A 25,446-nucleotide genomic window follows, 5' to 3' on the forward strand; every position below is an offset into this window, starting at 1 on the left:
CATTGGCAGTGGAGTCAAAGAGTGTAGTAAGATCCAAAACGTCTTTTTCCAACAGCTCACCTTTTCTCTAAGGCCACCTGTCACTTAAGTAACCGAGATTAGCAGCACACTGAATTCAATCCCTTGCCTGATGGCTCTATATGGGCACTAACCACAGGATTATAATCAGAAGCAAGAATCTAACTGCCTACTCTGAGGACTTTTATAATGCCCTTGCTCCTGACGGAACTGAGATTGCTCGTCACAGATGAAGAATTGAATCTGGGATCTACCTCATATGTGTGAGATAGCTACACCCTGGATAGAATTGCCGAACCATTGGGAAGCTTGATATCATTTCTGCATTCATAGAGGACTTCTGAACAGATGTTGGAGTAGAATAGGGAGTGAGCAGGCAATGTGCATCACAATGTGTGAGACACATGACTGACCCAAAATTGGGCTTTATTTCAATAATTCATTCAAACTGCTGGTTTCTGCGATGCGGTGAGGAGCACTGAGAGCAATGAATGCTGGCAGCTTCTTGCTAGGCCACATCCATTCCTGGGATATCGAACAGGAGCAGGTTTCCATGGCTGCCCAATTTCTTGGAGGGTCCTTAAAGCAAGCAACCTGTGTCTCGAGAGACCATGCTGTTTCAGATGGCCATCCTGGGCGCCTGAAAATCATCTGAGGTTAATGGAGATGTGCCTGATGAGTTTGGCAAGGCCCTGTAAAATTTGTTATTTAGCCCCTATTTGCCATCTGGAACCTTGAGCAATTTCTCCCCCATTTTTTTCCAGGACCACCGTGTCCATATCCTGGAATGTGATTGACTTCAAATGCACTGTTCATCCACTGTTAGTGACACACTCAAATATAATTCCTAGAACCACAATTCACGTTCCCCATGTTGTTGAATTGATAGCATCTGTGTTGTGCTGCTGAATGCACAGAGCATGTCGTTTTTCCAACTTCACTTCTGGGAGATAACTGAGGCTGGTGCCCCGGTGGTAAATCCAAATTAAGGAGTGTGGTAGGCACATTGTGCTGCTCTCTCAAGGGCAGACATCTAGAGGCAACTTAAAGAGCATTTAAGTGAAAGCACTGTAGCCTTCAAACAATCCAACTGTGTCAACTACGGCTCAGTGTAACACTTTCATATGACATTACTTGAAGAAGAGCAAGGGAATTCTCCCCAGCATTTTGGCTAATGTTTATCCCTCAATAATTTTCCTTCAACACTCTGTTGTTCCTTTCTGCTTCTTTTTCCAACCTCCTTTCACTAGTTCGCAGCCACTCTTCAATTCTTGCTTGAAAAATAATTCTGCTCAGAAAAAGGAAATGAAATGAAAATCGCGTATTGTCACAAGTAGGCTTCAAATGAAGTTACTGTGAAAAGCCCCTAGTCGCCGGACAACAAACGAGAGAGAAAAGTGACAGAGAAATGGGAGAACTGAATTTATAAAGTACTTCTCATGCCCTCAGTAAGTCTAAAAGTGTTTCACAGCCGAATACTTTTTAAAATGTAAACATTGTTTTTGTTCAGGCAAACAAAGCAGCCATTTTGAACACGGCATGGTCCTACAAACTGATGAGTTAACCTGCTTTGAATGTGTTGTTTTGAGAGATTAATGATGACAAGTCTACTGGGAAAACTCTTGATCTTTTCTTCAAACAAGAACTTGTTTCCCATTTGAACCACAGCAGCTCCAATAATGCAGTGCTGTCTCAGTACTGCAATGAAGTGTTTGTTGTGGAGTGGGGTTTGACTCCACACCTGCCTTAAAGACAAGAGCATTAATGACCTGAGAAAAAGGAAAGTGGAAGACAAAAGCGCATCCAATAAAACATTGAGTTGTACTAACTAGCATGAATCTGTTGAACCAAGGCAGCAAAGTGGAGAATTTTAGTGCTCATTTTGGTATGGTGTAATAGCACAGGGATTAGAATACTTAGACTGAACATTCGCCATGCAGTTGTGATTTAGCCTGAAATAGTGCTCAGTACTAATGGATTTATATGTTCATTACCTCTATAAAATCTCCATATAAATGTTTCCTTAAAGACTGAAGAAATCACCAGAACTCAGTGCTCTGATACTATAGATTAGCCTTATGGCCCTTTTCTGTGCCACTTTCAGGACTTGGAAGTTTCCTTTGTGACTCATTGACCAGACTGCATGTTGGCCAAATGTAAACAACTTCATCATGGTGGCTGCAGACTTAAACTCACCGCTTGGCAACACAGCTCAGAAATACGTTTGCTTCATTTGTTGCTGGAGTGTGCTGACTGAACTCGTGTTGAGTCTACCATTAGGTACATGCCTTTAAACTTTTCCACAAGGGAATTCAAAGCCATTAAGTTCAGTCAGCATGCCACCATCTTTTTCTCAATATAACGTGTAGAAGGTGCTTCTATTAAATGTTACCGGTACAGTGATGTTGTGTTTTCGAATTTACACGAACGTACCCGCCATATGAAGAGGTTTTTTTTTTTTTTTTTTTTTTTTTTTTTTTTTTATAAATGTTTTATTGAAATTTTTTTCCCAAACAACAATTTTTCCCCTCTTACAAAGCAAACGCAACAATAACAATACAGAAATTTTAAACAATACACAAGTAACAAAACCCCTTTATCTTTGACCTAAACTAAACCCCCCCTCCCCCTGGGTTGCTGCTGCTGGTCATCTGTCTTCCCTCTAACGTTCCCCTAGGTAGTCGAGAAATGGCTGCCACCGCCTGGTGAACCCTTGAGCCGATCCTCTCAGGGCAAACTTTATCTGCTCCAGTTTAATGAACCCCGCCATATCATTTACCCAGGCCTCCAGTCCGGGGGGTTTCGCCTCCTTCCACATGAGTAGGATCCTGCGCCGGGCTACTAGGGACGCAAAGGCCACAACGTCGGCCTCTTTCGCCTCCTGCACTCCCGACTCTTCCGCAACTCCAAATAGAGCTAACCCCCAGCCTGGTTTGACCCGGGCCCTCACCACCCGCGAAATCACTCCCGTCACTCCCTTCCAATACCCTTCCAGTGCCGGGCATGCCCAAAACATATGTGCGTGGTTTGCCGGGCTCCCGCCACACCTCCCACATTTGTCCTCCACTCCAAAGAACCTGCTCAATCTTGCTCCCGTTATGTGTGCTCTATGTAGCACCTTAAATTGAATCAGGCTAAGCCTGGCGCATGAGGAAGAGGAATTTACCCTACTTAGGGCATCAGCCCACATACCCTCCTCTATCTCCTCCCCTAGTTCTTCTTCCCACTTTCCTTTTAGTTCGCCCACCGACTCCTCCCCCTCTTCCCTCATCTCTCGGTAAATCTCTGACACCTTGCCCTCTCCGACCCACACCCCTGAAAGCACCCTGTCCTGTATCCCCTGTGTCGGGAGCAATGGAAATTCCCTCACCTGTTGTCTAGTAAATGCCCTCACCTGCATATATCTCAAGAAATTTCCCCGGGGCAACTTATACTTTTCCTCCAATGCTCCCAAGCTCGCAAAAGTCCCATCTATAAATAAATCTCCCACCCTCCTAATTCCCAACTGGAACCAGCTCTGAAATCCTCCATCCATTCTTCCTGGGGCGAACCTATGGTTGTTCCTGATTGGGGACCCCACCAGGGCTCCCCGCACCCCTCTCTGTCGCCTCCACTGTCCCCAGATATTCAATGTTGCCGCCACCACCGGGTTCGTGGTAAACTTTTTAGGTGAGATCGGTAGCGGCGCCGTCACCAGCGCCTCTAAACTCGTCCCTTTACAGGACTTTCTCTCCAGTCTTTCCCACGCCGCTCCCTCACCCTCCATCATCTATTTACGTATCATTGCCACATTGGCGGCCCAATAGTAATCGCCCAAGTTCGGTAGTGCCAATCCTCCTCTGTCCCTACTACGCTGAAGGAACCCCCTCCTTACTCTCGGAACTTTCCCTGCCCACACGAAGCTCGTGATGCTCCTGTCTATTTTATTAAAAAAGGTCTTAGTGATTAGTATAGGGAGACATTGAAATACAAATAAGAACCTCGGGAGGACCATCATCTTAATTGCTTGCACCCTGCCCGCCAGCGATAGAGGCTGCATGTCCCACCTCTTGAAGTCCTCCTCCATTTGTTCTACCAACCGTGTCAGATTAAGTCTGTGCAAGGTTCCCCAGCTCCTGGCGATCTGAATCCCCAGGTATCGGAAGTTTCTTTCCACTTTCCTTAGAGGCAAGCCTTCTATCTCTCTACTCTGGTCCCCTGGATGTATCACAAATAATTCACTCTTCCCCATGTTTAGCCTATACCCCGAGAAATCCCCGAACCCCCTCAAAATTCGCATAACCTCTATCATTCCCCCCGCTGGGTCCGACACGTATAACAACAGGTCATCCGCATATAACGAGACTCGGTGTTCTTCTCCCCCTCTAATCACCCCTCTCCATTTCCTGGAGTCTCTCAACGCCATGGCCAGAGGTTCAATTGCCAACGCGAACAACAATGGAGACAGCGGGCATCCCTGTCTTGTTCCCCTATATAGTCGGAAATACTCCGATCTATGTCGACCTGTAACTACGCTTGCCGTTGGAGCCCCATAAAGAAGTCTAACCCAGCTAATAAACCCGTTCCCAAACCCAAACCTCCTTAACACTTCCCATAAATACTCCCACTCCACCCTATCAAATGCCTTCTCTGCGTCCATTGCCGCCACTATCTCTGCCTCCCCCTCCACTGGGGGCATCATTATCACCCCTAATAGTCGTCGCACGTTAACATTCAGTTGTCTCCCTTTTACGAACCCTGTCTGGTCTTCGTGCACCACCCCCGGGACACAGTCCTCTATCCTCGATGCCAGTACCTTTGCCAACAATTTGGCGTCCACGTTCAACAATGAAATGGGTCTATAGGACCCGCACTGCAACGGATCTTTATCCCTCTTCAAAATTAACGATATCGTCGCCTCCGACATCGTCGGGGGTAGAGTCCCCCCTTTCCTGGCCTCATTGAACGTCCTCACCATCAACGGGGCCAACAAGTCCACATATTTTCTGTAATACTCCACCGGGAACCCGTCTGGTCCTGGGGCCTTCCCTGCTTGCATGCTTCCCAGTCCCTTAATAACCTCGTCCACCCCAATCGGTGCCCCCAGGCCTACCACCCCCCGCTCCTCCACTCATATGAAGAGGTTTGATGGGATCAGTTAGGTGGAGTATTTTATTTGAAAAGATGAATCCATGTATAACAATGTCTGAGGCATCTGATCTCTAGGACTGCTCATATCGTCTGCCTGAAGATCACGAGCACATACATCACATCCAGTCGGTTAGTTTTAGATTATTGTTAAATAAGGACCAGATTCAGGGAACCAAAGTGTGTAAAATGGAGTTAAGATACAGATCAACCATACTCTCATTGAATTGTGGAGCAGATTTAAGGGGCTGAATTACCTAATCTTGTTTTTATGCTTGTATTTCCCAATATCAATTTGGGATGCTGCTTTCTCAGAAAAGTCAAAGATGCTGGTGAAGTAAATTCCATTTTGTTCCAGCCACATTAATGCCAAAGCAGAGCAGGAATTGAACTTTCTGTGGAGAGCAGGGGTTGGACGCCTTGTGGAGAGGAGGGGTTAGGCTTTGAGTGGAGAGCAGGGGTTGGGCATTGTCCGCTGGCCTAGGCTATGACCTCTGACCAGGCCTTCCTCCTCTTGCAATCCCACGGCAGTAGGATGTCCCACCATGGCACTCACCACCTCTACAAGAGTGCACAAGCACTATGCCGAGAAGCGGGGACAGGATGCCCACTGGCATTGCCCTCCAATCCGATGTATCAAGCAGGTACTGAGGCCAGTACTTCACACAATGTCTACATTGTCACACAAATAGCTCCCTCAGGCTCCTCAAGAACTCCTGACAGCTCCCTCCGATTCCTCAAGACCTCCAGACAGCTCCCTCAGGCTCCTCAAGAACTCCTGACATCTCCCTCAGGTTCCTCAAGAACTCCGGACAGCTCCCTCAGGCTCCTCAAGAACCCTTCTGACAGTGTTTCTCCAATGTCAGAGTGCACTTCATGCTGCCAAGCTCTTAATTGGCCAGCCAACGTGAAATCGTATTTGTCTTACGTTCACAGTCCCAACTGCAACATGTGCAAAATTCAGGTGATGGGCATGAGGAGCTTGAAGAGGGCGTGGAAGGAGGAAAGAGAGAAACTGAATGGAGATATGGGTTCAAGCATAGGTCAGGAGAACCTTTGAAGGACGTTTGGTCCATTGGTTAGGGAAAGGAAGAACATGTAGAAAGTTGATTGTTTGGTCTCAATTACTTCAGAGGCAGTCCCCATCCTGTAACGTGACCATTCCATATTGGCAATGGGTATTAAATTTGATATATATTGATGTTGCCAGCCAACAACAACTAGAAAGTGGGCTGAGCGCCTAAACTCATCACACTTTTATCCTTTTGCTTTCAACTTCACTCAGATACACGTTGCAGAGGTGACAGGTCAACAAGCTAACTAATTGCAACACCCAGAGACAGTTTTATGTTTCAGTAATTTTCCTTGGCATGTACTACGCAGAAAAATGTGCCAAAACGCCCCAGCTAAAGAGTACAGGGGAATTTGTGGAGAACAGGAAAGTCTGATTCAGATATGGACGTAGTCTGATCGTGTTGCATGTGGCAATCTAAGCTGCTTTTTCCTTTCTGGGTGGAAAGTCATGCATTCTCCAGGTTATTTCACAAGTTAGTGTGATAGTGCCCAGCCATGTGTATTTAATTAAGTGTACTTGTGTGACTTTAGAAAGAAATTGAACAAACCCTGAACTTCTTTTGCATTATTTAGTTGTACTCCATGACATCACCCAACTCCAGTTCTTCCTCGGCTGATCTGCTGCTGAAACCCTCATCCATGTCATTGATACCTCTATATTTGACTATCCCAACACATTCCTGACCAACCTTCCTTGTTCTTCCATGACCATCAGTAAACTTGAGGTCAACCAAAATCTGTTGCCCATGTCCTTGCTCGCACCATTTTCTGTTCATCATCACCGTTGTGCTTGCTGGCTGACATTGGCTCCCAATCAAGACATTCCTTGATTCTAAAATTTGCATCCCTGTTTTCAAATCCCTTCATTGTTCCATCCCTTTCCACCTGTAAAATCTCCACAGCAGTGGTATCTGCACTCATCTAAAATAGGCCTCTTTAGCATCGCCCACTTTGAGCACTTCATCTCTGGTAGCCATGATTTTAGCTGCCTCGGCCTTAAGCTTTGGTATTCCCTTCCAAAACCTCTCTGACTTTCAGTCTCTCTCTTCCTTTCTGATGCTCCTTCAAACGTACCATTTTCAAAAAGCTATTGATCATCCCTCAGTGCCTAATTTTATTCAAAAATGCTCATGTGAAGCCCCTTGGTTAGGCTTGCATCTGCTGGAGTTTAGAAGAGTAAGACGTGATTAAAATATATTAGATCCTGAGGGATATTGACAGGATGGATGTGGAGATGATGGGTGCAATTTACCGGCCTCGTCACGCCCGACTTAGTGACACAACAAGGCGCAATTCAACGGCCTTGTTATGTCACCAAGTCGGGCGCGACGAGGCCGGTTCATCATCATGAATCTCTCGCAAGATTCACGATGCTTGAAACATCACGCGAGATTCTGTTGAATCTTGCGAGGCTTCACAATCTAGATCTCGCCCTCACTGTGCATGACCCAGATTAGCATATTTAAATTATCCATTAGGATTCCCCCAGTGCCCAGGACCTAACGACCTCACCTGGGAGACCTCGCCAGGGCACCATTTAGTACTGGTTCACACAAATATGGACCAGGCATAACAACACCTGAGGCGGTCTCCCAGACCATTAGAGACCTCTGGGTGGTCGGGCTCTGGGCAGGGTGGCACCCTGGCATTCCCGCTAGCACCTGGACACCTGGACATGGCCAGCCTGGCATCTAGGCATGGCCACCTGGGCAGATGGCCATGCCAAGCTGGCTAGGCACTGTCAGGGTACTGGCAGTACTAAGGTGCCCAGGTGCCAGATTGTCCGTGCCAGGGGTCAGGTGCCGGGTGCTTTGCCCATAGGAGGTGGGCTGAGGGGGGGGCTTGAGGACCCCTGAAGAGGTAAGGCGGATGCAGTTGGGGGGAGGGGGTCCAGAGGCCGAGGCGGGGTTGCTGAGGGGGTTCTAAATATCGGGGTGGCCTTTACAAATGGCACCCCGACCTGCGAGCCGTCTTCCTGCACTGTGAGCTGAGCTTCAGGCGCTGAGAAAGATCCCACTCAACGCACCTATTGAATCGGGCCCAATGTTTTCCCTTGTGGGAGAATCTCGAACTAGGAGCAACTGTTTAAAAGCGAGATCCAGATCTGCATATTTAAATGAACCGTACAGCTTATTTAAATATACGTTCGCCTGATTCACCTAGAACACGGATTCAATGGCCGTGCCTGGGAGACTTCACCAGGGCTCCTTTTAGTACTGTTCTACACAAATGTGGCTTGTTTAGCTCAATTGGCTAGATAGCTATTTTGTGATACAGAGTGAGGCCAAAAGCACGAGTTCAATTCCTGTACCAGCTGAGGTTATTCATGAAGGACTCGCCTTCTCAACCTAGCCCCTGGCTTGTGGTGTGGTGATCCTCAGGTGAAATCCCCACCAGTCAGCTCTCCAACTGAAAGAGGAAAGCAACCTATGGTCATCTGGGACTATGGCGACTTTACTTTACTTGATGTTGTACTATGCAAGTGACTTTCAACCTGGGCAAAGGGAGAAAACTGTTTGGTTTGGATCAAATCAGATCAGCCACTTTATACATCTTGCCAGTTTAAAAATCAAACAAGATTTCTGACGGATGGCGATTCAGCTGCCACCCACAATTACCTCTGGTCTCTGAAACTTTTCATATTTTTCTGAGTTACAAAGCCAGGGCTCCGAGTGGAGACAGGGGCGAATCCCTAATCCAGCTCCTTGCCTGCTCCAAAAACCAATTCAAATTGAATCCAATTCATGGTCTCCACAAGAAAGACAATACCAGATCTGAGCCACAAGGCAGAGCAGATACTACACTTGATCTTAGCCAAAAGGCCGAGAAGCGATACTTTTCATATTTTTATTCTATTTTTTAAAAAATTACCATTCCTGTCATTGGCAAAGATTTTCAGGTGACTACATCTCCCACTCCACTGGTCGCACCAGCTTTGCATTAGAAGGTAAACAGTCTCACTTGACTTAATGGCTGCTGGCCTGGGCAGACCCTTTTAAACCTTCCTGAGGAAGGTTTACTGGCAGAAATAAAGAAAAATGCTTGTGGAGAAAAAAGAAAAAAGCCACAGAAAATGCCGGAAAGATTCAACAAGTCAATCGAGATCGGTGAAAAGAAACAAAATACCTTTACACTTTGGACATAATCCTTTTGTGGAATTCCATTGTTTGTGTGTTGTTCCATAATTGTGGAATCAGTTCTGCAATGTAAGCAGAGTGGATTCTATTGAACTGTAAGCCAAGCATTCTTCCAAAATGTTATAATCCTACAAACTATGAGCTGAATAGAACAACTGGCCTCAATGTGCCCACAGGCATAATGGTGCAAAAATTCTGCAAAGAGTTAACTACGTGTTATTTGCAATCACCTTCATTTAGAAAGCCCCATTGTGTGAAAATCCCACGATTACTCAATGTAAGTCTCGATGCCAGCTGAGGTATCAACACTGAAATCTATTTTGGGGAAGCTTCAGTTGGGTAATACCACAAAATTATAGTGTTGAATATCCTGTGGAGAAAATATTGGCTTTCATATTTCTTAGTGGCCTTAGAAGTACAGCTGTAACTTATGATAAAGATGAGCAATGTCAAAAGCTATAAAGTGGAAAAAAGCATATGCGGCAGGCTTTTGGATTTCTGTGGAGGAATCTTTGTCTTTGCAAAACAAAAATCGAGTACTCAGCTGATCAAACATTTTGTTTATCCATTTCTGAAGTATGCAAATAGTGTATGGGATCCTTATATGGAAAGCAATATAAATACGTTGAAGCGACCCAAATGTTTGGCATCAGTATAGGGAATACACCAGTGTCAAATCCTGCATCAACGATTGGAATGGGAATCACTACGGCAAAGGAGGGAGAAAAATGGACTGGCCATTTTCTATAAAATATGAAATGGACTGGTGGGAATTGACAGACAAAAGTACCTGGTGTCCTCCAATAATGACAAAACACAAGGTAGCCGTCCACATAACTATAAAGATAATTTGTTTCCAAGATAGAGCATCAACAACCTTATTCCTGAGGACAATGCCACAATGGAACAAGCTGTCAAAGGAAATAGTCACAGCCCCATCACTTGAAATCTTCAAGAACCATCTTTAGATTCTTTCCATTAAAATGTATTCATCATTAGGACTACCATTTCAGCATGTCTTGCCTGGTTTAGCTAGCACTACCCAAATAAATGCTGGCAGACTATGGATATTAGTTGATGATGCTGACACAATCAAATCAGAAGTGGGCAAGGCTAATGAGCAGTGGATGAGTGTGAATTTGCACAAAGGAGCAGAACATCATGATGGTATGCAAATGATCGGTATCATTAAGAATGAGGATCTGGGGCGACATTCTCCGACCCCCCGCCGGGTCGGAGAATCGCCGGGGGCTGGCGTGAATCCCGCCCCTGCCGGTTGCCGAAGTCTCCGGCACTGGATATTCGGTGGGGGCGGGAATCGCGCCGCGCCGGTTGGCAGGCCACCCCGCTCGATTCTCCGGCCCGCATGGGCCGAAGTCCCGCCGATAAATTGCCTGTCCCGCCGGCGTAAATTGAATCACCTACCTTACCGGCGGGACAAGGCGGCGCGGGCGGGCTCCGGGGTCCTGGGGGGGGGCGCAGGGCGATCTGACCCCGGGGGGTGCCCCCACAGTGGCCTGGCCCGCGATCGGGGCCAACCGATCCGCGGGCGGGCCTGTGCCGTGGGGGCACTCTTTCCCTTCCGCCTCCACCACGGTCTCCACCATGGCGGAGGTGGAAGAGACTCCCTCCACTGCGCATGCGTGGAAAACTGTCAGTGGCCGCTGACGCTCCCGCGCATGTGCCGCCCGGAGATGTCATCTCCGCGCCAGCTGGCGGGGCAACAAAGGCCGTTTCCGGCAGCTGGCGGGGCGGAAATTCCTCCGTCGTCGGCCTAGCCCCTCAATGTTGGGGCTCAGCCCCCAAAGATGCGGAGCATTCCGCACCTTTGGGGCAGCTCGATGTCCCTCTGATTGGCGCCGTTTTGGGCGCCAGTCGGCGGACATCGCGCAGTTTCCGGAGAATTTCGCCCAAGATCTTGAAAGACCAAGGAGCTACTCAGCATTAAGGAGAATTATTCTCCATACAAGAAAATAGGACAATGTACAGGGGACTCAATCTCTGGCAGTCCTATACATCTCTGTTGATATGCTTAAGCATGCCATTACCAGGGATATAAGATTGTATTGTTTCTCCATCTGCCTTGGCCTTGGGATGGTGTATGTCACTGAGATTTATGCCTGAATTTTCACTCCCGGGTTGGGAGGGCTGAGTCTGAAAAATTCTGGGTTCCGCAAACCCAACCCAGGAAGGTTGTATTTTTTGTCCCGGGAGACGGCCATCTCCCGAAACAATGCGGATCAGGATGCTGGTGTAGATGTGCTGCTTCTGTGCACCAGCACTTTGTCCATGATTTTTTTTTCAGTTAAAATAAAAACAGTCCTCATCCCTCACACCCCCGCATCCCCACACAATCCCTATAACCCATCTATGCCAACTCATATCACTCGATGTCCTCTACCCATTTGGCAGTCGCTTTTGAAAGTTCTGTTGGTAGTTTCATTCGGTGTATGCACTTTTTATGCACATCATTGTCCACTTCTAACAATCCCAAAGGGCCCCTGACCTCCCCCAAATGTGACCGGGACCAGATCCAAAGGGTCTCCAAAAAGTACTCACCTCTCCAAAAGATGTCGCAAAGTTTAAAGCTGCTGCTACCAGATCTAATCTGCACAAAACTCAGACATGATTGGAGGCAGCTGATGTTTTTTATGCCTCTGCACAAGGCGCATGCACAAATCCCACCCTGGCCCCAGTCCTACTCACTCAAAATTGATAAGTGCTGTGTTCTGGGGCGGGATATCCATATTTTGGCCTCCTCTGCCATATTCACAATCTCCATTGTTGTGAAAATCCAGACCTTAGACTTAGTGACAAAGTCAAATAGTTGAAGTCATGGTGTGTTTTCTTCAGTTCAGGGTGGGTAAGTTTGGAACAGTTCATAAAACCACAGAAGATTTCCTGCTTTGGCCAAGAAGTGAAGCAATCTTTTGCTTTGGCTGCTGCTCAAAGGAATCGGCAATGCTTGATTCTGTCTGCGGCAAAGCAAAAGCGTGTTGTTTGATTTTATAACGTAGTCATAGTTTAGCCCAGTGTAAATCAACCAATTGTGCAAATACTCAGTAGGACAGGCAGCATCTCTGGAGAGAAAAACGGAGTTAACATTTCAGGTAAAAGACCTTTCATCAGAACTGGGAAAAGTTACAAATGTAATAGGTTTTCAGCAAGGGTGGGACAAGAATAAGAGGAAGGTCTGGTAGGGTGGAAGACAGGAGAGATTTGAACGACAGAAGAGTTAATTCTACAGGGTGAACTGGAATGGACATGGGCAAGAAAAGAAATAAAGAAAAAAGATGTGCCAAGAGCCGGTAGCTGCTGCCTGAATACAAAAGAAAGGAAAGAAAACAAAGAAAAACAAAGAAAATGAAACAAAATGGGGGACCAGAGATTATGGTCTAAAATTGTTGAACTCAACTAATTGAAAGGTGAGGTGCTGTTCCTCAAGCATACTTTGAACTTCATTAGAACAGTGTGGCAGGCCAAGGACAGAGATGTCAGTGTAAGAACAAGGTGGAGAATTAAAATGACAGGCCACTGGATGCTCAGGGTTATTCTTGCAAGCTGCATGTAAATATTCTGCAAAGCGATTACCAAATTTGTTTTCCATCTCTCCTCTTGGGTTTGCCTGCAATCTCCTGGGGGAAGGGGGCCCCTCATTTTTGAGGGACCCGGTCCTTGCCCTTACCTCTGAGCCTTCTGCCCCCCCCCCCACCCCCAATGACCCCCACCCCACGATCTGCAACCCAACTTTGCTCAACCTTGGTCTCTTGTCCCTTGGTTATCCTGGGCCTCTGTTATATGCAGTTCCAGCAGTTTCCAGTACTCCCACTGGCGCTGACAAGCATTGAAGATTTGCCAGCCTATAATACCTGGCAGCTCTCAGCAGGCGAGACTTCCCCCATCTGAATCTATGGAAGGCCCAATGGTGGCCATTTAAATGGAAATTGACCATGGGAATTGTTCCTGAATCGTGTTTGGTTATAACTCCTTTAAATTATATAGTCAAAGTAGAGCTTGACTAACATGCTTAGTTAAAGACTTCCTCTTTTTCTTCAACTTCTGTTATGTCCTTATGGAGCAGGCTATCTTTAATGTGATAAGATCTGAAACAGAGCACAAAGCTAAGATTAATGAGTGGACGTTATTCGCTTTCCATCATCCTATTGCCTTAAGGACAATTGCTGCAAATTGGGACATATCCATTTTGCACTATGTTAATAGAGAAATCAATCGCCTCCCTCCAAAAACATTTCAGACGTGCAGCAAATCCTTAAAAGCCCTTCATCTTTTGTAGTGTAAAATGGTAAATCAATTATTTACAAACGTAGTTTAATGCTGCACTTCACAGTATGTATTTCATAGTGGAAGTACAAACTGCAATGGGAATTGAACTTTATACTGAATGCATTTTTCTTTTTGCTCTGCTGTGACTTTTTCCTCTAATGCTGGAGCCCCGGTTGATTAACTAAAATGGCAGCCTTCAAAGCTGTTATGTGGTCAAGACGAACATATGAAACTCTGAGCATTGATTTTCCTCGTGAACAAGGATCTGGCCAGGCTGTTATCGTCAGAAGAGCCCTTGGTTTCTGGGCAAGTCGATCACCTAATATGACAATAAATTGAACAGCTTGGGACATCCCAATTAGTTGATCACGGCTGAAACAGTAATTGGGCATTACAGTTGACCTCATTACTTCGGGAGGAAACATGATGCTATAGTTCATGCTCTTAATCATTGTCCCATAATTTCTACTGTAAAGTGCACATGAGGATGTTACCAAATGATATGTTAGCCTTCACACATAATACCATGTTTGAATAGCCAATGTAAACTCAGTAAACCCACTCTTGAAATAAATAAGCATATGTATGAAGCACTAGATATTTTTTGATATATCCTACTTTGGGCATTAGGCTGGTACTTGGTTCTAAGATAGACTATAGATATACTCTGGTACTTGCTTAACACTGGTTCATGAGTAGTACATCTAAACAGGTTGCAGAGGAAGAATGATTCCAACCTCTTTCTCTCAATAATCTAACACATGACTGATTGATGTCAGTGACACATTATCATCTGTGGTATGCATTAGAATATCCCATCTATTAACCCTTGATACTACACATCCCCTAAGTATGCTAAGCTAATTTAAAAAAAAATGTTTATTCAAAATTTTCAACAATTTTCAACCAAACACTCCAGAAAGAAAAAAAGAATAATAAAATTGTACTTAGGAAATCAAACAAGGATACATTAACCCCATTTCACCAATAACTACAAAAGTGGGGAAAACGCCCCCTTTTAACAAAAACATAAACCAACCAACCCCCCCCCCCCCCCCGCATGAAAGTCTAGGAACGGTTGCCACCGCCTGGCGAACCCCTGCACAGACCCTCGCAAGGCAAACTTTATCCTCTCCAGCTTAATGAACCCTGCCATGTCATTGATCCAAGCTTCCACGCTCGGGGGCTTTGCACCTCTCCACATTAGTAGGATCCTCCGTCGGGCTACCAGGGACGCAAAGGCCGGAACTCCGGCCTCTTTCAGCTCCTCCACTCCCGGCGCGTCCGATACCCCAAATAGTGCTATCCCCCAGCTCGGCTTGACCCGGGTGTTCACCACTTTGGACATAGTCCTCGCAAAGCCCCTCTAGAACCCCTCCAGCGCCGGGCACGTACAGAACATATGAGCGTGATTCGATGGGCTCCCCGAACATCTCACACATCTGTCCTCCACCCAAAAAAACCTACTCATCCTCGCCCCTGTCATATGCGCCCTATGTACTACTTTGAACTGTATTAGGCTGAGCCTGGCGCATGAGGAGGAGGAATTAACCCTGCCCAGGGCATCAGCCCACAGACCCTCATCCAGCTCCTCCCCGAGCTCCTCCTCCCACTTGCCCTTCAACTCCTCCACCGAGGCCTCCTCCGCTTCCTGCAGCTCGTGATAAATCGCCGAGACTTTACCTTCTCCAACCCATACACCCAAAATCACCCTGTCCTGAATCCTTTGTGCTGGAAGTAGCGGAAATTCCCTCACCTGCCGTCTCACAAACGCCCTCACTTGCATATATTTAAAAGCGTTTCCGGGAGGCAACCCAAATTTCTCCTCCAGCGCCCCCAGGCTAGCAAAAGTCCCATCTATGAACAGGTCCCCCATCCTTTTAGTTCCTGGCCGATGCCAACTTAGGAACCCCCCATCCATCCTGCCTGGCACTAACCGATGATTATCCCGTATCGGGGACCAAATTGAGGCCCCCACCTCACCCCTATGTCGCCTCCACTGCCCCCAGATCTTCAATGTTGCCGCCACCACCGGGCTCGTGGTGTACCGCGTTGGCGGTAGCGGCAACGGTGCCGTCACCAGTGCCCCCAAGCTAGTACCCACACAAGACGCCACCTCTAGCCTCTTGCACGCCGCCCCCTCTCCCTCCATTACCCATTTACGGATCATCGCCACATTAGCTGCCCAATAGCAACCACACAGATTCGGCAGCGCCAGCCCGCCCCTGTCCCGACTGCGCTCCAGAAACACCCTCTTCACCCTTGGGATCTTGCTCGCCCATAAAACCCCATAATACTCCTGCTTACCCGCTTGAAAAAAACCTTGGGGATTAGGATGGGCAGGCACTGAAACACGAACAAGAACCTCGGGAGGACCGTCATCTTGACCGACTGCACCCTACCCACCAGGGAAAGTGGCAACACATCCCATCTCCTAAAGTCTTTCTCTATCTGGTCCACCAACCGTGTCAAATTAAGCTTATGCAGGGCCCCCCAGCTCCTAGCTACCTGGATACCCAGGTATCGAAAGCTCCTCTCCGCCCTCTTCAACGGCAGCTCCACTAGACCCCTTTCCTGGCCTCCCGCATGCACTACAAAGAGCTCACTCTTCCCCATGTTGAGCTTGTAGCCCGAGAAGTCCCCAAACTCCCTAAGGATCCGCATGACCTCCGCCATCCCCTCCACTGGATCTGCAATATATAACAACAGGTCATCAGCATACAACGACACCCGGTGTTCCTCCCCTCCACGACCAACCCCCTCCAGTTCCTAGACTCCCTTAATGTCATGGCCAGCAACTCAATTGCCAGCGCGAACAGCAAAGGGGACAGGGGACACCCCTGTCTCGTCCCCCGGTACAATCAGAAATATTCCGATCTCCGCCGGTTCATAGACACGCTCGCCACCGGGGCCCTGTATAACAACCTGACCCACCCTATGAACCCTTCCCCGAACCCAAACCTGCTAAGCACTTCCCTTAGCACTCCCACTCCACCCGATCAAAGGCCTTCTCCGTGTCCATAGCCGCCACCACCTCCGCTTCCCCTCCCACCGAGGGTATCATAATCACGTTCAGGAGCCTCCGCACATTCGCATTTAACTGCCTGCCCTTCACGAACCCCGTCTGGTCCTCATGTATCACTCCTGAAACAATCCTCAATCCTCGTAGGGAGGACCTTCGCCAGCAACTTGGCATCCACGTTAAGGAGCGAGATTGGCCTGTACGAACCGCACTGCAGTGGGTCCTTATCCCGCTTGAGAATCAGCGAGATAAGCGCCCGAGACATTGTCGGGGGCAGAGTCCCTTCCTCCCTCGCCTCATTGAAGGTTCTCACCAGCAATGGGCCCAACAGATCCACATACTTCCGATACAATTCAACTGGGAACCCATCCGGTCCCGGGGCCTTGCCCGCCTGCATGCTCCCCAATCCCTTAACAAGCTCCTCCAGCCCCATCGGGGCCCCCAGGCCAGCCACCTGCTCTTTCTCCACCCTCGGGAACCTCAGTTGATCTAAGAACTGCCGCATCCCCTCTCCCGCCTCTGGGGGCTCTGACTTGTACAGGTCCCCATAGAAATCCCTAAATACCTCATTTATTTTAACCGCACTCCGCACCGTATTCCCCCCCCTATCCCTGATTCCTCCACTCTCCCTTGCCACCTCCCTCTTACGTAGCTGATGTGCCAGCATCCGACTAGCCTTCTCCCCATACTCACATACTGCCCCCTGCATTTTCCTCCACTGAGCCTCTGCCTTCCCCGTGGTCAATAAATCAAATTCCGTTTGGAGGTTCCATCGTTCCCTCAGCAGCCCCTCTTCGGGGGCCTCTGCATAGCTCCTGTCCACCCTTATTATCTCCCCCACCAACCTCTCCCTCTCCATCCTCTCCCTCTTCTCTCTGTGAGCCCTAATTGAAATTAACTCTCCCCTAACTACCGCTTTCACAGCCTCCCAAACCACACCCACCTGCACCTCCCCATTATCATTGGCCTCTGTGTATCTCTGAATGCACCCCCGGACTCGCCCACAAACCTCCTCGTCCGCCAACAGTCCCACATCCAGGCGCCACAGCGGGCGCTGGTCCCTCTCCTCCCCCAATCCCAACTCCACCCAGTGCGGGGCGTGGTCCGAAATCGCTATAGCCGAATATTCCTTTCCCTCCATACTTGGGATCAGTGCCCTACTCATCACAAATAAGTATATCCGTGAATAGGCCTTATGTACATGAGAGAATAAAGAGAACTCTCTGGCCACCGGCCTGGCAAACCTCCACGGATCCACTCCCCCCATCTGGTCCATAAAACCCCTTAGAACCTTGGCCGCAGCTGGCCTCTTACCCGTCCTTGACCTGGATCGGTCCAATGCTGGGTCCAGTACCGTATTAAAGCCCCCCACTCCATTATCAAGCTCCCCGCTTCCAGATCTGGGATCCGACTCAACATGCGCTTCATAAACCCTGCATCGTCCCAATTCGGGGCATACACATTCACCAGTACCACCCGGGTCCCCTGCAACCTGCCACTCACCATCACGTATCGACCTCCATTATCCGCCACAATATCCAACGCTTAGAACGACACCCGCTTCCTCACCAGCATTGCAACCCCTCTGTTCTTCGCATCCAGCCCTGAATGAAAGACCGGACCTACCCATCCCTTTCTCAGCCTGATCTGATCTGCCACCTTCAGATGTGTCTCCTGGAGCATAACCACGTCTGCCTTCAGTCCCTTTAAGTGCGTGAACACCCGGGCCCTCTTGACCAGCCCATTTAGGCCCCTCACATTCCATGTTATCAGTCAGATCAGGGGGCTGCTCCCCCCCCCCCCCCCCGCCGACTATCATCCCCTTTCTTAGGCCAGCCACGTGCCCACGCCTCCCGCACACCCCAGTCCCCCAGGCGGCGAACCCCCACCCCGACTCTCCCTTTTACTTCCAGCTCCCCTTCAGTCAGTACAGCAGCAGCCCAGTTCCCCCCCCCCCCCCCAGCTAGACCACCTTCTAACCCCCTTGCTCCCCCCATTGCACTCCCGTACGTCAGCTGACTCCTGCTGACCCCGGCCGCTCCCGCCTTTGCCAACAGCCCCCTCTGTGGAATCCCCATCCCATCCCCCCCTTCAGGCCGGCGTGAACACCCTACCAACACCACCCCTCCTCTCAGGCCCCCCCCCCCCCCCCCCCTCCTCAGCGTGGGAAAAAGTCTGCGTTTTCCACCTGGGCCGGCCCCACCCTCTATGGCGCAGCTCCTTTCTCCTACAACCGCACCCCAGTTCACCACGATCCAGGGCCTCCTGCCCCCACTCCCCCTTTCGCACACGGGGACCGGCCCCCGCAAAACAGTATCGATGCCCAAAAATCCACAAAACCCACATATCACATCTACTCACCCCTTCCCACTCCCCAGCTTTCCCACACAACAATGAAAAAACAAACCCAACCCTACATCAAACCCTTAGTTCGAGTCCAACTTCTTGTTTTGTATAAAGGTCCACGCCTCAACCGGCGTATCAAAGTAATGGTGGCGATCTTAAAAAGTGACCCACAATCGCGCTGGCTGCAACAGCCTGAACTTCACCTCCTTTCGGTGGAGCACCGCCTTGGCCCGGTTGAATCCAGCCCTCTTCTTAGCCAGCTCAGCACTCCAGTCTTGATAAATACGGATCTCCCTATTCTCCCACCTGCTGCTCCGTTCCTTCTTCGCCCATCTCAGGACGCACTCCTCATGAAACCTCACCACTACAGCCCTTGGCAGCTCATTGGCTTTAGACCTCCTTGCCAGGACTCTGTGAGCCCCATCCAGCTCCAAGGGCCGCGGGGAGGCTCCCACGCCCATTAACGTGTTCAGCATTGTGGCTACATATGCTCCCACGTCGGGCCCCTCCACCCCTTCAGGGTGAACAAAGAATCCGGAGATTCTTCCTCCTCAACCTATTCTCCAGGTCCTCAAACTTTTCCTGCCACTTCTTGTGCAGCGCCTCGTGCGCCTTCACTTTCATCGCCAGACCCAGAATCTCATCCTCGTTTTCAGAGGCTTTCTGCTGCAACTCTCGAATCGCCGCCCCTTGGGCCTTCTGGGTCTCCACCAGCTTTTCTATCGACGCCTTCATTGGGGCCAGAATTTCTGCTTTCAACTCCGCAAAGCAGCTTTTCAGGAACTCCTGTTGCCCCCGCGACCATTGCGCCCACGCTGCCTGGTCTCCACCCGCCGCCATCTTACTTTTCCGCACCCACTCTCCTCTCTGCTCCAAAACCACTTTTTTAATCGCTCCACTCCTGATCCACTCCATACAATGCTGGGGGAACCTTACTGCTGCCTTCCCACACCAGGAATCGCCGTCCAAGTGCCGCTGTGCTCCTCAAAAGGGCCCAAAAGTCCGTTCTTGGCGGGAGCTGCCGAACGTGCGACCTACCCTGGCATAGCCACAACCGGAAGTCCGCTAAGCTAATTTTTAACAATGACATGAAACTACATATTTAACTATTTGCATTACATTTCTGGAACTCCCCTTTTTACAACTTTAGGTTCTGACTCCATCTCCTAACTCTTCCCTCCCCAAGTCTCAGTGCTGGTGAATTTCATCTGCCACAGTATTCTCAGCCCTTAGGGAAGATACCTTGGAGACATAACAAGCTTTCTTCTACATCTGGTAGGACATCATCATCTGCAGAAGATTTTAGCATCATTGCTGTCAGCATTGCTGGAAGACAGTGTAGGTTGCAGGATGAATGAACTGCAAGGGCAACAAGAACTTTTTAACAAAAGACTGACCCAAAAGAGAAGACTGAAGAGAATCAACGTTTTGATTCTCTGGGACTAACAGAGAAGAACTCAGGGCACGCTGAGGAACCGGTTGCTCCCGTGAAAGATTCTGGGAAGCATCTTCAGAGGAGGAATGGTCTTCAACTCCAGAGAAGACTGTCACAGTTGTATCACACACCACTGCATCAAAGAATGAAAAGGCATAGACAATCTGAGATTACAATGACCATAGATGACAAAGGAAAGAACAACAAACTTCTTGCAAGACTGTCAGGAAAAGAATTATATTTCACGGGGACCATCTATTTTCAGCAGACAGTGATAAGAGAGCCTTACTTCTCTCTGAGGTTACTCCAGAATGGGCATTGGGAAGAATTGCTGATAATATGGAGACAAGGTAGCTTTATCTTCTGTAACAAAAGGAATTTCCTATAAACACTCAACTCGGGGACATGATTGTTGTGCAGGATTCTGCAGCTTCAAAAGTGCTGAAGATTCTGGCGCAGCTTCTGTGCTGATCTTCAGCTCTGAAGAGAAAAAGACTTTCATCTGGGACTGAAGTGTGGGCAACAATTGACTTTGCCTTTGGAAGGTGCCAGATCTTTAACAGTGTGATCCTCTATGGACTCTGGCCTGGATTCAGGCAAGGCACCCTCATCAGAAGCTTCTTCATGGACAAGAGATAAAATAGGCAATAGGCTGGTAGATTCAATGGAACTAAGATCTGAATTTCACTCAGCCAATAAAAAAGCAGCTGAATCATGGAAGAAAATAACAAAGATTTCATTAGGTGCCATCAATGGAAAGGATAAGAGATCACTCCTCTCTGCAAGGGATTCTTCCTCATCACTCTTGAGGAAGTGACAATTCAGGTCCATTAGGTCTTCATAGAGATGGTCACCACCTGCTGCAGTGCCTTCTGTATCCACCACGTCTAGCCTTACTTAGACCATAAGACATAGGAGCAGAATTGGGCCATTTTGGCCCATCAGTCTGCTCCGCCATTCAATCATGGCTGATATGTTTCTCATCCCCATTCTCCTGCCTTCCCCCATAACCCCTGATCCCCTTATTAATCAAGAAGCTATCTACCTCTGTCTTAAAGATACTCAGTGATTTGGCCTCCACAGCCTTCTGCGGCAATGAGATCCACAGATTCATCATCCTCTGGCTGAAGAAATTCCTCCTCATCTCTGGTTTAAAGGATCGCCCCTTCAGTCTGAGGCTGAACCCTTGGGTTCCAGCTTTTCCTATTAGTGGAAACATCCTCTCCACTTCTATATTATCCAGGCCTCTCAGTATCCTGTAAGTTTCAATAAGATCCCCCCTCAACCTTCTAAACACAGAAAAACCTGCACAAACTGTGAACTGTGAGATGTGGAGAATATTCTTCAATTTATTTATGCTTTTGTACTTTTGAATATATTTTGAATAAAATAATTTTTTTCTAAATCCTTCTGAACTCAAATGAGTACAGACCTAGAGTCTTCAACCACTCCTCCTATGACAAGCTCTTCATTCCACGGATCATTCTTGGAAACCTCCTCTGGACCCTTTCCAAGGCCAACACATCCTTCCACAGATATGGGACCCAAAACTGCTCAAAATACTCCAAATGGGTTCTAACCAGAACCTTATACAGCCCCAGAAGTACATCACTGCTCTTGCATTCTAAGCCCTCGACATAATTGCTAACATTGCATTTGCCTTCCTAACTGCTGACTGGCAGCAACTGGGCTAGAAACGGTACTCTTCCAAATCCAGAAAAATGGAACACAGGTCCAGTATACAACCAGTATATTATGTATCTCAGTCAATGATTGAAATAGAAAATAGATATGTTGTAAGTGAAAAGGAGGCGTTGGCATACGCATGGCCCTGTAAGAAGTTCGCTGACTATGCCTTAGGCCTCCAGTTTTTAATCGAGACAGGCTACAAGCTTTTGGTTACCTTATTAAATACGAAGGAATTAGCAAATATGCCACCTAGACTCCAGAGATTCCAGCTGATACATTGCCCAAATATGTGCAAGGCAAACAGTAATCAACAGCAGATCTGTGCATTCCTGTTGGGAAGCTTGAGGATGTCGAGTCATACAACACATTGACTCCAAAACTCCTACCAGCAACCACACAAAGGCTGAATGAAATATGGCAAGCAGAGATAACAAATGAAGAATGTAGTATAAGTTGAGAATACTGAAAATAGGGCTGGCAGAATATGTTCCAAACAATCTCATCTTGAACCATTACTTCGAGCAATGCAGGGTCTCAGTATTGTAGACAGGTTGTAATTGTACGAGAGAGGCAGATTGATGAGGATGTTGCCCACCATGGGGAAGTTTAGTTATGAATAATGTTTGGGTTCCTTTTGGAACAGAGGAGGCTGTTGGGAGATTTAATTGAGGTGTATAAAATTATGAGGATCCTGGACAGTGTAGATAGGAAGGACGAGGGCCAGGGAAAGAAATCATAGACCCTGATTTCCTGTTTCCGGGCCACTTATCCCACCCCCCACCACTTTAACCCTCACCCTCATCATGCATGATATTTTTTCCCCTTGCAAGCTTCAGCAGTCAATTCACTAACTAATCACTGAAAGATCCATGTAAAATTATAATGCTCTTTGTTGACATCTGGTTATAAATATCAGCCGATATATTTGCAGCATAGGTCATTAATAGTAAGAGCAGAAAGTATGTGCCCAACAGGTGATCCCGCCACAACCAATAAACAAACAGAGTATAAATTTTACTGTAACAGCATCATGCAATACTGTTAATTTGACAGGAAAATATCCCATTAGTTATTTATGATCCATGCAGACAAAACACTGATTTTAGTGACTACCTCAGCCCTCATTGACATTTTCTGCACTCTGCATATTGTGTCATTTGAACACGGGACAGTGAATTTAAATTTGGGGGAAAGAATCTATACATAGAGGAATAATTGAACAACTTAGGTCTTTACTGTCAGTGAAGTGTTGAAGTCCCCTGGTGTCTCTGTGCAACACAACCTTTAAGAGACCAGAGGATAAAGACTGAATGCTTCATGATTGTATCTGAAGCCCTAGTTGTTCATTGCAGCTGACCTGAGGACTCATTTTGAAACACCAAGCCCTTAGTCTTGTGGGCCCTAGTGTTCGATATGATCTGTAGCACCTCCACCCCCACTCCCGGGCCCTTGGAAGGACGTAGTTCCCTTCGAAGAAAGGTTAACAAGGCTACAAATTTAAAGTATTTGGCAGAGGAATTCAAGGGGAAATGCGAATTTATTTTTCACTCAGTGGAATAATGGGATACTGGAACTCACCTGCTGAAAGGGTGGTAGAGACAGAAAACCTCATCAGATATGCACTGTAAGTGCTGTAACCTACAAAGCTAAAGACCAAGAACATGAACATGGGACTAGGCTAGATAGATCTTTTTCAGCTGGCGTGGACACAAATGGCTGAAAGGCTCCATTCTCTGATCTAAATTTTCTGTGTTTCTATTTTGCAAACAGTGGTGAACTAGCCATTCATTGCATTGCACTTGCCCACTGACTTTCTATCTGCTTTTGTACTGGAACTTGCAACTCCAAAACATCACCGCACCCTCTCCTGGGGAACGGTGACTTGCGTAAACAGGGAAAGCAAGTGCACTTCTCTGAAATGTATAAGAATTGAAAGAGAGAGAGAGAGAGAAGACAGAAAATCTGACGGGATCGCCACACTTGGAAAAGTTAATTTCCAGGGCCAGAGCATCAAGATTTGTCAAATATTTACTTACACTAGAATTGACAAGCTCTAATTTTTCTGCCGTGTTTCGTGCGTAACTATCAGATACATTACCTAACTTCATACAGCTCCTCCTATCTATTTCAACGTTGAGAGATACCGGTACAATGTTCTGGACAAACCGGGACACGGCAAAGATAACCCACTGGGGGTGCACAGGTAAGTACAGCCCCTGCAGGGGGGGGGGGGGGGGGTCATGCCTCAGCAGTGCCCTGGCAGTGCCCCCCGGCAATGTCCCCTGGCCACTGACCCTGGCAGTGACTGAGGCTGTCCCACCAGCCGTTATGTCGTGGGACCCACCTCCAAGATTTGATTTGACTATCTGTCAAAAAATATGGCTGGAAAAGCCAGCAGTGCAGCCGATGGGTTGCACACTGCTTTTCCCACCTGAGTCGACACATCGTCAAAACAAATAGAAAGTTCCGCCCTCGATTTCTGTTTCCATGGAGGCTGCTTGAATGATTGGGTTTTTCCAGGAAAATTCTGTTTTCATTTCAGATTTTCATCATCCACAGTCTTTTATTTTGGCACTGTAGAATCTTAGTTTTATATTTCAGCTGCTCAACCTGTTGTAAGGAAAGTGTTAACATTCCAACCAACTCTGCTTTTTAAATTACTAGTTTTTGCTGTGTACTCATTCTCATGCTATATTTCATGTTCATGAATATAAAGTCAAAGTATCCAGAAAATACTGAGGAGCACATGGCATTTCATCCCAGAATACATCAAAAATTTCTGTGGAGCAGTGTGACAGTGTGTGGGATTTTTTTGACTGCAGTTATGAAGTGAGTGCTGAGTGCGCTGTAGTTGCAGCTTCTGGCCACCCAGTGCTGCTGTGGAGCAGCCCCAGTCACTGAGTGGCTGCTGCGTCAGCCATGTTGGTATACAGGAGATAACGAGCAAATTCACTCAGGTTTTCAAAACAATTTGTCCCCTTTTCTGGAACCCTTATTATCATTAGCGTACTTTTGAAAACAGGTAAAAGCCCAAATCTTGAATGAACCAAACTGTTCACGATCTGAACAACCAAGCTTCCTGAGGTGCCATGAGGGTGCAAGAAGGCTAGGAAAGAATGCAATAAAAGGGTGTCTGAATCATGTGCAGACTCATTATGTATCTCCAGAAAAGCAGAGGTGACAAATAACAATTCTGAATTCTATTCTCGGCAAATTGAAGGAGTTGGAAGAAGTCAACCAGACGTATTGACAGGCACAACAGTAGGCAGAAAATATACTTAACGAACTTGCCATCTTCAAAGAGTCCTTGGATA

At 47.6% G+C, this 25,446-nt stretch overlaps 1 protein-coding gene and 1 non-coding gene across 6 annotated transcripts in view; one reads left to right on the forward strand and one right to left on the reverse strand.

Moving 5' to 3' along the window:
• Window positions 1-25,446, forward strand: part of LOC140425249 (RNA-binding motif, single-stranded-interacting protein 3) — a 2,012,293-nt gene that overhangs the window by 1,080,018 nt on the left and 906,829 nt on the right. The gene's annotated exons all lie outside the window — the stretch shown is intronic.
• Window positions 8,859-9,053, reverse strand: LOC140425955 (U2 spliceosomal RNA). The gene has a single exon (XR_011948101.1). It is a non-coding gene; the product is annotated as a U2 spliceosomal RNA (small nuclear RNA).

This window comes from Scyliorhinus torazame, chromosome 6, assembly GCF_047496885.1.
Source record: "Scyliorhinus torazame isolate Kashiwa2021f chromosome 6, sScyTor2.1, whole genome shotgun sequence".
Lineage (NCBI taxonomy): Eukaryota > Metazoa > Chordata > Chondrichthyes > Carcharhiniformes > Scyliorhinidae > Scyliorhinus > Scyliorhinus torazame.